The sequence below is a fragment of the Abramis brama genome (assembly GCF_963993115.1).
Source record: "Abramis brama genome assembly, chromosome: 10".
Classification (NCBI taxonomy): domain Eukaryota; kingdom Metazoa; phylum Chordata; class Actinopteri; order Cypriniformes; family Leuciscidae; genus Abramis; species Abramis brama.
Window position 1 is genome coordinate 12855293 of NC_139972.1, and position 14750 is coordinate 12870042.

The window sequence follows — 14750 nt, forward strand, 5'->3', positions numbered from 1 at the left end:
AGTGCCGCATTAGATTGTAACCTAGTTATTTCCCTCATTGAAACCGTTAAGTATCTTGTCTTTTTGTCCGTTTTTCAAATACTTTTTTGACCCACACCAAAAAGTATTTTTATCTCCATTGATAAAACAATTATGTTCATAGTTGAAATGCAGTAAAATGGAGTACTGGTGATTTAATTCCACTATACATGTATTTACACCTTAATTTCATACACTCTAAGTTGTTTTTTTTAAGGTTATAATTTCTGTTTTTAAACATGGTGAAAAGAAACGGTGACCAATTACAGGACCTAAAATGTACACTTCAATTCGATTCATATTTGGGCCGATTTTAAATCTTGAAGTTGATAAGTCAGTAAACAAGTTTAGTTTGAATGCATTGTTCTACCATTGTTCTACTAGACTAAAATAGGTAAAAGCAATATAGGGACTGAGGGACCACTAGATTAGTATAGGACCGAGCACAGAAAAGTCAAATCTAAATGTGCAATGACTGTGTCGTACAGCAGAGGGCAGAGTGATGCAGAGAATGATTATTGCTGTTGAATGAAAAGGCAGCACAATATATCGACAGAAAACGAAAAGTCCACCTAAAAAAAAAGTATACAAATTTTATCCTTCTATATGTAAATTCTTTATCCTGTTTGTAAATTTCTTATCTAGTTTTTAATTTGTTTACCTTTTTTGATTGATTTTACCTTAAACTTTCCACGAATAGCCTTAGATGCTGACATGACATAAAACTGGTAGCTCTTTATTCATTGACGGCTATTCAAAAGGAGTTATGCAATCTGACGAAACACATTCAAAGTCTGAGAATGTGTTTCCTTGCAATTACTTCCCCCTGTTAATGAAAAGGCAGCACTGACCTGGGTAATGATTTTACCCTGTTTGTGTCATGAAAAAGCCTTAGATGCTGACATAAACAAAGAAACTGATGAAGGGGTCAAGGTTTGGCTGGTTAGCCTGACTCTGTTAGCTCCTGGGGCCGGTTGCATAAAGCTCTAAGACAGTCTTACAACTTAGACATCAATTTATTTTCTTTAAGACTGTTAATATCTTTTTTTAAATCATTTACATAAAAATATAGATTAGCCTAATTTGATAGCAAAAACTAAGACTGACTGCCCTTGATTAACTGCTATTGGGTCATATTTGAACTTAAGACACTGTCTTAACATAATGGCTTAACACACACTACATAAAAAGGCCATCTTTTAAAAAAATCCATAATAGGGGCACTTTATATATATATATATATATATATATATATATATATATATATATATATATATATATATAAAGTGCCCCTATTATGGATTTTTTTAAAAGATGGCCTTTTTATGTAGTGTGTAACATAGCTCTAAGTGAATGAAAACATCCTGCAAAGTTTTAAATCAAGTGCACCGTATATAAAGTTATTGTCTTTCAAAAGTAAGAGTCGACACTGAGTCAATTAAATTAATCTGTTTTCAAATGAGTCATAAGCCGTTTCGTTGTGACGTCAAGACGAACATTAGCATATTGCCCGCCTACTTATCGCGCGCGCAGACACCAGGGAAACCAGCAGCGGATACCTGTGGATACTGGATAGCATCATGTTGAGAAGACGCTGTGCTCTGCAATGTGAAGGTAAAGCTTTTTTTTTTTTTTTTTACTGCCCAAGGATGAGCATGTGAAGTTGGTTAAAGTTCATCTTTACCAAAATACCACAGCAGTATAGCCCGAACCTTGTGCTGTGTTCCCATCATTTTACTGACAACTGCTTCTTCAACTTAAATGCGTTCAATGGTGGATTCGCAAGATGGTTGTTACTGAAGGATCGAATTGTACTAACTAAGTGTCAAAAGCACAAGTATTGCAGAAACAATACACCACCTGTCGTACTTCCGTGTAGCAAATGTTTTCAGCCTCACTTTGATACAGGCATTTTGATACAGTCAGATTCATCAGATTACAGCACGTCAATTATCAGACATTCAATTCTGCATGTTCCATCGGCCTGAAGTGTCATAAACTACATTGACACTTACCATTGAGAAAGGTCCTGCTCCAGTCGTGTTTGACTTTCTGGTTCATCAGCAACTCGTTTCCTCGTCAGACTCTGGCTAGAATTTTTAAGGCAAATTTTATGCCATGTCTGATCATACACTGTATAAAATTTTCAACACTTGACAAGCCATAATCCATCCAGTAATGGTGATGGGCGTTCCGTTTCCGACAACACACAGTATACCAATCACAAGGATCATCTGACCAATCACGCAGACTAGAGTCACGCAAAAGAGGGGTTTGGAAAAATTAATCGTTGAGCGAATCCTTTGGGAGTCGTTGAGCAAATAAGGTAAAAATAAATGCTTATTATAAGACAACAAAAGTGTTTTTTGTCCTTGCATGCACATAAACCTGTTGTTGGGGACTCCCAAAACAAAAATAGGAACCTTTCAAAATTTTGCCATAATAGGGGCACTTTAAATATGCCTGTGTGGGTGTGGTTTTGCTAAACTGAAAGGTCTGTAGGTTCATAGCCCTCAGGCAATCACTACTGTGTCATTGAGCAATGCACTGAACCCAAGGCAACATTCACAGTGTCGACTATCCTTTCTGTTTGTCATTTTTTTTAGAATGCTGTTAATGCTTCTGGTTTACTGGTGTAATGTGCCGGAGAAAGCAGGCGGAAGCGAGGATCTAAACGCAAGGTTTTTAATGAAATAACACATAGAACAAATAATAAAGAACTTCAGGGATAAAGAAACAAAACCACGAGAATGACAAGACTAGAAGCAACCCTTACATGTACAACAACTGACAAAGTAACAAGTGAAACACAAGGGCTATAAATACACAGGGACCAACAAGCTAAACAAGATAACAAGGGGGTGTGGCTAATTAGAAACACCTGGGGATACTAATAAACTAGAAAAACTACAAAGGACTACAAAACATGACACAGAACAGGAAATAACTAAAGTCCACACAAGACGAGGGAAACACAAGACAGGAATTATTACAACTGGACTGCATTGCTGCTTTTATTGAGGAAATGCACAGTGTTTCTTTAATGCCCTACAGCAGATTCCATTCATACTGATCTGTGCAAAATGTAAACAGCACCTTAAAAAGAATCAATTTCATAGGTATTTGTTGCGAGAAGGACATTCGGAAATGAGATCAATAACAATGTAATGCCAGTCTTTAATCTCAATTAAATAACTCTAGGCAATGTCATTTAAATGTACTTTGTCATTTAAATGTGTGCTTAATATATTCAATTATTCATTAGCTGATAGTCATGAATGGCAGTTAAAAATGTATTATTTATTTATTGTAGTGGGATGTTTATCTGAAGCATACAATTCTGAAATATATTAGGTGGCACTAAAGACATTCATAGTAATAAAACCAGCATCCTATATATCTATCCTGTCACGGTTATGTAGGGTGACCATATTCCAGGACATGTCCGGCCGGGGTTTCGAGATCGCCCAAAATATCCGGGATACGGCTTTTGCTTTATCGTCGCCATTCATTTTGTTTACATGCACACCTTTTGATTCAGTAGGACTGAATTAATTCCGATTGGTGAATCTGAATGTAGTGTTTACATGAACGCTAAACAAGTGATCGGTTGATGTGCGTTTTAGCATTGCTAAGAAAATTCCTGTGTTTTCGTCTCGATCGGGATCCGTGTGAGGCAGAATGCATGACCTGCAAAGCTGGCACGTACGTGTCAGTGTCAAATAATGTAATAATGTAAACATAATGAATGGTGACTGTAGAAAGCAAAAGCCGAATCCCGGGCATTTTGGGCGATCTCGAAATCCTGGCCAAACATGTCCTGGTTAAACAGGACGTATGGTCACCCTACAGTTATGAGCTGTTTAGCTCCACTTTTAGACATACACTCACAAACTTCCCTAAGCTTTTCCCTTTGGGGAATCCCCAACGCCATTTTGAAGTGCTTTCAACTTCGTCAAGTGGGCGAGGGAAGTATACTTGGATGGACCCCGACCCCTCAATTTTTAACAAAGGAATGAGTCTACTTGTATATACACTGCAGACAGATTTATAGACCACATTGCAACATGATTGTGACGTCAGAACAGCAACTTGCACGGCGGGCTCCATAGTAGATCAAGGGCGTTCCATTAAACCCATTTTAAGGGTTCCGCCAGTAGTGGCCACTCATGCATTGTAAGCAATGACGTACATCTGAGTGAACGAGACGGAGGGAAGTTTGCGAGGGAAGGGCATAAATGTGATTTGGACTTTCATTTTGACATTCTGATCTGTTTCCTTTAGTTCCTGTTTCTCCACTATGTTTAGTTTCGGTTTCCATAGTTACTCATTACTCCCTTTTTAGTTTCTACCTGTCTTGTTTAGTTTCTTTGTTTGCCCTGTGTTTAAATTACCCTTAGAGGCCGTTTCCACGACACCGTTTCAACTAAAAACGGAAACACTTTTTATGCGTTTTGGCCATTCATTTTCACGACAATGGCATTTTGGGGGCCTGAAAATGCAAACTTTTGAAAATGGGTTTCAAAGTGAAATTTTTTTGAAAACAATAACGTTATCGTCAAACGACAAAAACGCGGATTCGTGAAAACGGTGATGTCAAGCGCATGCGTATTATGTGTTCAGTCTATAGGCACGTAGTGTTTCTTTACAAAGTGACATCGCCAACTACTGGCCTGGCAGCAGAATACAGTGCTTTAATCGTTTTCACAGATCTGTGTGAACGGGGATCTTTTTGACAACGCTGTCGTCTGTACGTGAAAAAAGCAAAGGAAAATCCATTTTCCATTTTTACGTTGTTGTGTAAACATACCCTTAGTTTGCATTCATGTTTTGTCGGTTCTCGTTTATGGATTATGTTACTTTGCTTTTTCCCTACATTTTCTCCTGAAATCTTTTCAGTGTTGTGGATTTATAATAAAGACTGCTTATTGTTACTTCTTTGTTTGACAAACATGCTGACACATACCTGTTTCATTTAATATTTTTCCCTTTTTACATAAAGGGTTAATTCACCCCCCAAAAAAGACAATTCTGTCACCATTTATTCACTTTTATGTCATTCTAAAACTGTATGACCTTTTTTCTGTGCAACATAAAAGATATTTTGAGAAATTTTAGAAGTTTTTGTTTTATCGTCCATGCAATGGAAGTCAGTGATCTTGTATATTCTGCTGAAGAAAGTGAATCATACAGGTTAAAAAAAGTCATGAGGGTGAGAAAATGAAGGCAGAATAGTTATTTTTGGGTGAACTATCCTCTCTCTTTTGACTGAAAGAGAAAGGCACTCACGGCTTGTTGTATTTGGATTAAGGCTCTCTCAAATTCCAGGAAATCTGGCTAAAACCGTTAAATCCATTAAAATATTTTGGTAAGATTATGTATGTACATTTCTTTAAAAGCCCTAATCCAGAAGTCTGGCTCTCTACATCTTTTCATCCTCCATGTCTACTTGGATTGAATAGCGAATAAGACTCAAAGTTTATCTAAAGCCCAATAATTTTCCTAATATCCTCAAGCTGTTGTAGTGTGAAGTGGAAGAGTGGAAGATCATCTTGGTTATAATGTGAGCAGTTCACACTTTAACATGTTGTCAACACAGTCACATACCCAGCACAGTATGAGCCTAAACTGCCCCATATGGACACTAGGCCAGCTAAAACCTGTAACGAATGCATCTGCTGTGCAATACTTCCAACATCTGCATATTGTTATGAATATGGTTTGACATATGGTGAGAAGGTTTAGGTGTGTTTTATTATTTAGTGTGTCATTTGACAGGTTGAACCCAATGAGCTTAATAATACTAGGAGCTTTCAGTTAGCATTACTTTATATGAACTAGGACTTTGATTATTGTGAAATGCTGCAGATGGAAAAATATACACTTGTAAAAACTGGCACTGGTAAAAACTTCTACTATAATATAACAAAATATTTGTGATTTATAAGCTTTTATTTCATCAGAAGAAATGGCTGTTGCAAATAGGGTCTAATGGGACCATGCCAATCCTTGCGACCTCTTGTGTGGACTGTGAACCTAGATTCCTAGAAAACATCAGTCTTTTCTCATTCTTTTAGACTGGGGGTCTTTATTCTCAGAGCATATAAACCACAGAGAATTGTGCACATAAAGGACAAGGGCTTAGACAGTGATATTTTGTTCAGTTTCATATTCACTGTGGGTTTTTATGGAAGATTCTCTGAGTACATGTTCTCATGGGACGGAGCAGTTAAGCACCTTCCCCTCAGGGACTCTCACATCGGAGGCTTAGACAAACTGACCCCCGCTATGACCCCCTGACTACAACCCATCCTACATGCTTACATTCCTCTGTTCTTCTCTTCCTACAGCTTTGAAATAAAACCATCTAGTCATTACCCATTTTCCCACTCTGAATAATAAAAAGAACATGACATTGTTCACTTTTGGCCCACTTTTGGCTTTTCCTATTAGTAAGCCATATTCTGCACGATACATTTCACCTTCGCCTGTGATTGCTGTGCACTCTGTGTTAAGGGTGCATGCTCTGTAAATGAGATGACACTCTTTTTTTTGGGATCTATACAAACAATTATATTATTGTAATTAAAAATACAATAAAAATGCAATTCATACATACAATGACTGTAGAAGATCTCTTCTATGATGAGCATGTTCATGTTTTTAATATTTGCGTTAAAATTCATTATGATTTTTTTGTGTGGAGGTGTGAGACAAAAGTCCTGATATTATAAAGTAGAAAAAAAAAATCATTAAAATAATTAAATTCTTGAAATTAATACCTAAAGTATTGGCATTGGTTATTTGTCATGAACTGCTCCGAGACTCGAAGGTAGATCCAAATGCAGCTTTTATTAAGAGGCAATCCAGACACGTAATCCAATAAACAGGCAGTGGGTCAAAACACAGGTAGGCAGTCCAAACAAACAAACAAAAACAAAACAAGACAGGCAGGGGTCAGAGGCAAGAGAGTAATCCAAGGAACAGGCAAGAAATCCAAAAACCAAGAAACAAGAAAACCAGGAAAAACACTCAGAGTTGCAGTGTGACACTAAACAAAACTTTGCAATGATTGAATGAATGAACAAGGAATAAATAGGCTGAAACTAACAAGGATGATGAGACACAGGTGAATGCAATTAGTGATGATGAGTCCGGGCAGTGAGTTATGGGAAATGTAGTTAGTGAGAGAGTGACAATAGTCGGGTGTGGAGTGCCCTCTGGTGGTTCTCAAGGGCACTCCAGCTGGTGACCGTTACATTATTACTATAACAGAACCACTTTTTATTGTTAGAATAAAATGTGCATGTCAAATTCAAGCCATATCGGGCAACCAACAACAACAAAACCAGAAAATTATATGATATGATTGTTCTGTCTATGATATTATTTTCAGTTTTTTTCGCCCCCATAACTGTGTGTCAAGGCCAATTAGTCTCTTGAAATATCAAATAATTTGGTATTTATCGAGTCACCCAATAGACACATGAAATTATACATATAATTCCTTAACACAGCATGCAATATAGGAACATCACTAGAAACAAACATTTGGCTTGCATTTGTCCACCTTGGGAGTTTAAGCAAAATTATTAATGTATCATTGAATGCCACCTGAAGCGTTCTCATTTTAGCTTTACTATATCTACACCATAGATGTGTCGTGTAAAATGATGTACAGTAAGCTCTAAAAAGTGCTATTTTAACATCACCTGTGCACATATAAAATTTTCGAGCCAGCATATCTGCCTGTCCATATAACTTACAGCACTGGTGCTGCACATCATGTATATATATTTAAAAAAGGATTATGTCATGTATTCAAAGTCCAAGGAAAATTGCTTACACCATATGACTGAGCCAATAAACTTAAATTTTAAGTTTTTTTCGAAACATGAAACCAGCATGACCAAAAAAGTACTTTTTTGTGGACACTTATTCGCCATTGAAACATTTTCATTAACTGACACAAAATTAGCAGATTTCGATCACTTAGTGTGACATGCTGTAATTGACTTTGTGATGAATGGCTCTGATGGAGTTCTGATTGAATAATCAATAGTACTATAGCTGAGTTGATTAAGTTTATGTGTGTGAGACAGACAGAGAAAGGCTGCAGGCCTCTATACTGTACAGTACATGAGCTGTGCTAGTATTAGAGCAGGATTAGTGCCATAAACTGGGCCACATGCTACAGTAGAACAGTGGCAGTCACATCCGACCCGGCGCCTTGAATAAAGAGATTAAGGTGCCATGTGGTTCCAGGCCCGAGCCAGAGAGGGAGAGAGAAAGCGATACCATCACACTTTACTACATTGTATCTTTGTTATTGTTTTCCTACATGTGCTAGTTAGCCTAGCACATGTCCTTTTATTATAACTAATCTTAGTGCTGTGGTTTCCATGAGCCACATAAAGATCTTGATCCATAGTCAGATTAGAACAACAAAGGCAAACAGTAAACAGAAGATCAGCCTGTCATCAATCCGTCATTAGCAGAGAGTTTGCTGGCAATGTTTCCTAAACTAGTGGTCCAGGTAACATTTAAGATGTGCCAAATCATTTACAGATGCTAAAAAGTTTAAAAGGCCCAGGGTCCGGCAGTGTCAAAGACATGAACGTCAGTCAACGGAAAGGTCAGTAATCGAACCATTCTTTGGGAATTTAATCAAAGCAGTAGGAGGCTAAATTTTTTCACTGATGCTCATGCAGCCATTTCACTCGCTTTACAAACTCAATAATGACTTGGCAGGTTTTGCAAAAGCCAGATGATTATCTCCGTAGTCTAGCAAGGTCAATGCTTGACCACCTGTGGATTTTTTGGGAACGTAAGCATCCCAGCTCTTCATTTCACAGCATATCCCCAGGGATACAAAAGATATACAACAAATGAAATTGGAGCGTCTCCCTGAGTTAATGTTTTTATTAGCTTTTGACTTTATTAGCTGCAGTATTAGCCGTTTTAGTCACTGCATTATAGACATTACTGGATCCTAATACACATGGTATTTCATACTGTTCCCATGACCTTAAAACTCAGGTAGGCAGAAAGCAGGCCACAGGACTAGACAAACTGGAATGCTTGGGAAAATTAGATTGTATTGTCAAACATATTAGTGCTTTATAACATGAAAATTAGCCTTTGGGCTAACTTTACATCTATTTAAATGTTGATTAATATAAACTGTCCCTTTTTGTTCATGTTCTTCATTACTTTCAAGTGTTTGGAGGTGATTTAAGTTCATGTTCTTCATTAATTTGTCTACAGGAGTTGGACAATGAAACTGAAACACCAGGTTTTAGACCACAATGATATATTACTGTGGTCTAGTTAGGGCCTTCTTTTGCAGGCCAATACAGCATCATTTCATCTTGGGAATGACAGATAGAAGTCCTTCACAGTGGCCAAATGGACTTCTTCCAAAACAGTGGACAGGGACTATGTGATGCTGGTGGAGGAAAACGTTTCCAGACTTGCTCCTCCAAATTATCCCAAAGTGGCTCAAACATAATAGATCTTGTGACTTTGCCTGCCATGGCAGTTGTTCGACTTCACTTTCGAGTTCATCAAACCATTCTGTCACAAGTCTTGCTGTGTGTATGTTGCCTTATCGTGCTGATACACGGCACCCCCTTCAGGGTACAATATTTTTGAACCATCAGGTGCCCATGGTCCTCCAATGGTTCGGTAGTACTTGAAAGTGATGCGCCCATCAAGCACAGAGGGGAACGCCATGATGTTGCAGCCCAAACCAAGACTGATCCACCCGTGCTTCACTTTGGACAGCAATAGTCCAGGTGTTAAGCCTCTTTTGGGATTCTCCACACCGTAACTCCCACAGAAGTGTGAAAGACCGTGAAGGTGGACACATCAGAGAACATAAATGTTTCATGTTGTCCACAGCCCAAGATTTGCACTGTTGGCTGCAATGAAACTGACATTTGGCATTGCCACGAGTGACCAAAGGTTTGGCTAGCAGCTCGACCATGAATGTTGACCCTGTGGAGCTCCTGATGAACAGTTTTGGTGTGCATTTAATTCTGCAGTGAATTGGGCAGTTGTTTTGTTTTTTATGGATATGATCTGAGTAAGTACCTGGACATCCCTTTCAGACAGCTTCCTCTTGCGTCTACAGTTACTCATGTTGGATGTGTTCGTTCTTCGTGGTGGTTTGCCAACATTACAATGGATGTCATAGCTCTCGATACATCAGGGACTTGCTGTCCTGGCCACAGATGAGCAAACGAGACATGCACCAACAAATTGTCCTCTTTTGAACTCTGATATGTATTGGTCAGTGTTTCAGTTTCATTGCCCAACCCCTGTAATTATTATGTAATTATTTATAATTTATATAATAAATATAATTATATAATTATTTTTTAAATAATTCTGAAACTTCAATGCTTGGGGCAATTAGTTACACTTTAAAAGGAGTGTACATTTAATTTTAAACATATTACTTATTAAAATATATACAGAACATCATGTTCTTCAGTATTTTTTGTAATGACATATATTTTTAAATAATTATTTTCTTTTACTATTTTCTTAACAAATTACTTGATTTGTCTGCCGAAGGTTTGAATTTTTAAGAGTCAGGGTGTGTGTGGGTGTGTGTTGGTGGGTGGGCAAATGTTTTGGTCCCCATGAGGAAAACAGTTTATAAATCACACTAAGGGATGTTTTTTGAAAATGTAAAACTGCAGAAAGTTTTCTGCGATGGGTAGGTTTAGGGATAGGGTTAGTATAAGAGGAGAGAATATACAATTTTTACAATATAAAAATCATTATGTCTATGGAAAGTCCCCATAAAACATGAAAACACAGTGTGTGTGAGTGTAAATATATATACGCCACCCATTAAAGATGTAAATGTCACAAATCAAAGTGTACATGTTGTGTATTATAGATATAGTAGGCATAGCAGTGCTATTTTAAACTGCCAATATGCATGGTATAGTGTAAATAAATAATGGACTGTATAAAAGTAATGAGGAACATGAAATTAATAAGTAATTCTGTGTTAATATGTAGTTTTCTTTTTGTAGCATGCCTTACATAGATTAATGTCTAACCTCAGGTTGTTTGGTGGATTGTTTTTTTCCCCATATAGTAATAAGTGCAGTTTACTTTTATTCCAAACACTGTCTAGCAGTGCATGTTGACATGCACTAGGGTGACTTCAGGAATATAAGGGCAACCAAGGTCCATGGAAACGGGTCACTATGGTGACAGCCGGTAGTTATGGCAACCTGACTCTACAATGGTGTGCATGAAAGCAGTTCACAACAGCAGGTATTACAGTGCCTATATAGACTGTTTTGAGTTTTCTATCAAATATATTTAAAATGGATAAACTTAACCATTCCATTTATTCGGTTAGTTGATCGTTCAAGTCTTGGACAAGCATTAGAGACAATGAGAATTCTGCCACTGTTGGAAATACAGGGTATAGGATGCAGCAAAACAATTCAAGCTAAAGGCCGAACACTTTATTGATTTCTTTATTGACACTTTATTGATTTCTTGTCGCATTTCATTGGTCTAAGCAGAGTGAGAAGACGTGAGCAGTAGTGCATATCTTTGGTGATGAAAAGAGGGGAGGGAAAGACAATGAATGTTCAAGAATCTATAAACGTGGAAAGGAATGGAATTTTGGGATCAAGTGGAATTTTTCCCATGAGTCTGAGCTTTGGAATTCACTCATAGAAGATCTTCTGAGTAATGCCGTTATTATTAGCTGTCGGAAGCAGGATGTCTCTAAAAATGCTAACATTTCAGGCTAACATTTAACTTTCATGCTAAAAATGTTAAAGGGGTCATGAATTGAGGAATCAATTTTTCCTTGATCTTTTGACGTATAAGAGGTCATTGTACTATGAAAAATATCCTGTAAGTTTCAGAACTCCAAACTTCCTCGTTAGTCCAAAAACAGCTTTTATTGAAACCACGCTCAGAAAACGACTCGTTTTGGATTTCATCACGTTATGATGTCACAGTGCGACGAAAGACCGCCTCTGCAGAAAAAAATCAACGCCTACTTCTACATCATTGCCACTTTAGCCCCGTCCACCAATTTGCACGTGTCATGATTACTCGGCAACAAAACGATAGAGCTAAAGTATCCTGAATGCAATCCTCTGAGGATTACAAGACTTTTGAAGTGCCAAGTTCTGAGAAAAACTCTTTGCATTGCCTTCCTTGTGATCCTACCATTAAGAAAGTGTGGATGAAGTTTCAGCCAGATTGCGTCAGTAAGACAGTGTTCAGTTGTTTGCTTCAATTTACTGTGGATTAGTTTTTAAACAAGACATAGTTCGACACAGGCATTTAGATAGACTGAAAATAAAAGATGATGCAGTGCCAACTATATTTGATCCAACAGTAATTTCGCAACACACAAGTGCCCAGACAGCAACATAGTGTCGGCTTAGATCCGGCCTACATCTGGTACGTGTGGATTCCGGATCTGGGCTGACACTATGTTGCTGTCTGGTTGTGATTAACAGGGATTTTTTTACCATGTGTCAATATTGCTTTGTCTAGATCTTTTGTTATGTGCTGAGTATTTATGCTATAACACCACAGTCAAACTGTGAATAGTTGTGATTAAGTGTTCTTTCGTTTACTTCAGCATTTATCGGATACAGAAGAAAGCACATAGAGAATGCTGCTTATGTTATTGTTTTGAGCCATTCGCTGTAATCCTGAATAAAAGCTTCTGTTTTGTCATCAGTAAGACATTAAAACACGTTTCATTTTATTTAAAAAGCGACACTGCATTTGCCACAACAAAGACTTTTAAAGCATAAAGTATGTTTCACATTGTTGGCAAATGTTTCAACTATGTAACAAGACATTTTTCAACATCGGAAGTTTTCAAAACAATTTCACACATGTAATGGCGGGGACATTGAAAATGATTTTCATATGCAAAACTTTTACTTCCAAGTCTTGAATGCAGCACGAGAGGGTCAAAAACAGGATAGAAAACAGATTTCTTCTACATTAGGATGTTTTTTTGATGTAAAAAATCTTGACAACATTAAAAGTGGACCTCAGAGAACATTTAACTTTAATACAAACAATTCTAACAACTTCTTTCCACATCCCCACCTGCTGAAAATAGAAAATTGATTCAACCTCACTATTTGTTCTAATTCAGGGTCTGTTCATGACAAAAATCTCAGAAGTTAAAATAGACAAACACACCAGACTCAGTCATACCCCTCATGACAGAAGGCAGGTTATTGTCATCACTGTCTCATGACAACAGTTTGCGCAAACTACCATGAGGTGAGAGGCAGACAGATATTGGATACTGTGATTGATGTCTGAGTTTAGAAGTGCACATGACAGAAAGAAAGTGAGCAATGTGTGTTTCTTTTTATGCATGTTATGTATGCGTCATTGAAATGTTTTATGTCATGCAGCTGGTCTGCGGTCAGCTGAATGGGTCATTACTGTACACATGACTTCATGTTGTCAACACGCCATCTGAAACGGTTATACACTTTAGTTTTCTACACTGAAAGTTTTGTTATTTGCAATGGATATAAGATGACTTCAAAAACATAAAATAGTTTTATCTTGCATACACTGTAAAACTGTTCAAGGTGACTCAACTCAAAATTAACTAAGTTTACATTGCATATATGTGTGTAGACCATTGGAACAAAACTTGTCACTGTCTGTTATTATCGTTTGGAAAAAGCAGCGTGAATTTTCTTTAAAATTACTTTTGTGTTTCATGTAAGAAAATAAGTCAACATGAGGGTGAGTAAATGCTGGAAAAAAGTTCAGAATTTAGGTGAACTATTCATTTAAATAAATCTTATTGTTGTGGTTGTCAATATATGAATTGTTATATACTATTAACAGGCAAATTAACCTGCATTCTTGCTTTATAATAGCCATAACCCAGTACTAATTTATTTATAGTGCTTTAAAGGAAGTCACATAATTGTAACTTAGTCAGATTAATGCAATATCTTTCTCCAAGTCATCAGACACAGGATATGAATTGTTCATATTCATTTGTGGCTTCCAGCTTGAGTGTTTTCAGGAATAGCTTGCCTTTATACTGCACCTGTAATTTCTCTTCCACCTTCTTTTTATCTTTTTTCTTTTTCCAGAAATGAAAAGGCGAAAACTACATTCCATACAGATATGCTGAAATATGATATTACTGAGGGAGGGAGGAATGCTGAGGCATAAAAGGTGGGTGTATTTTTCTCAGCCAATCATATGGCTGTTTTTTTTCAACCATTACCACAGAGCAAAAACGGTATGTTCCTGCAAGACTTCCTCCGCAAATATTGTGCTCCTTCAACTATGTTTCAACTCTAGAAACTGAATGTGCTTTCTGGCATTTGTTGACTTTCCGTCTTAGTACACTGGTTTGGCATCTCTCTGGGGTAATGAGAGACACTTGGAGCCTGGAAATCTCTCTGTGTAAAAGAGACAATTGTGTGTTATGTGCATTTGTGTGTATTGCATCTATAGTGGACCCCAAAAAGAATTTGGGAATTTAATATACACTTAAAAATTATGAATGCCACTGCATTAGATTAGATATGTTAGTGGAACATAGTGAATGTGCTGACATTATTTCTGAGAAAAAATTTTATTTCTCTAGCAATCTTTGTTTGCAGGTGCCATTTCAATGCAATGGAATTTATACTAAATGTGACTTAAGTGTCTTAGTTTTTACCATTTACCATGCCAGC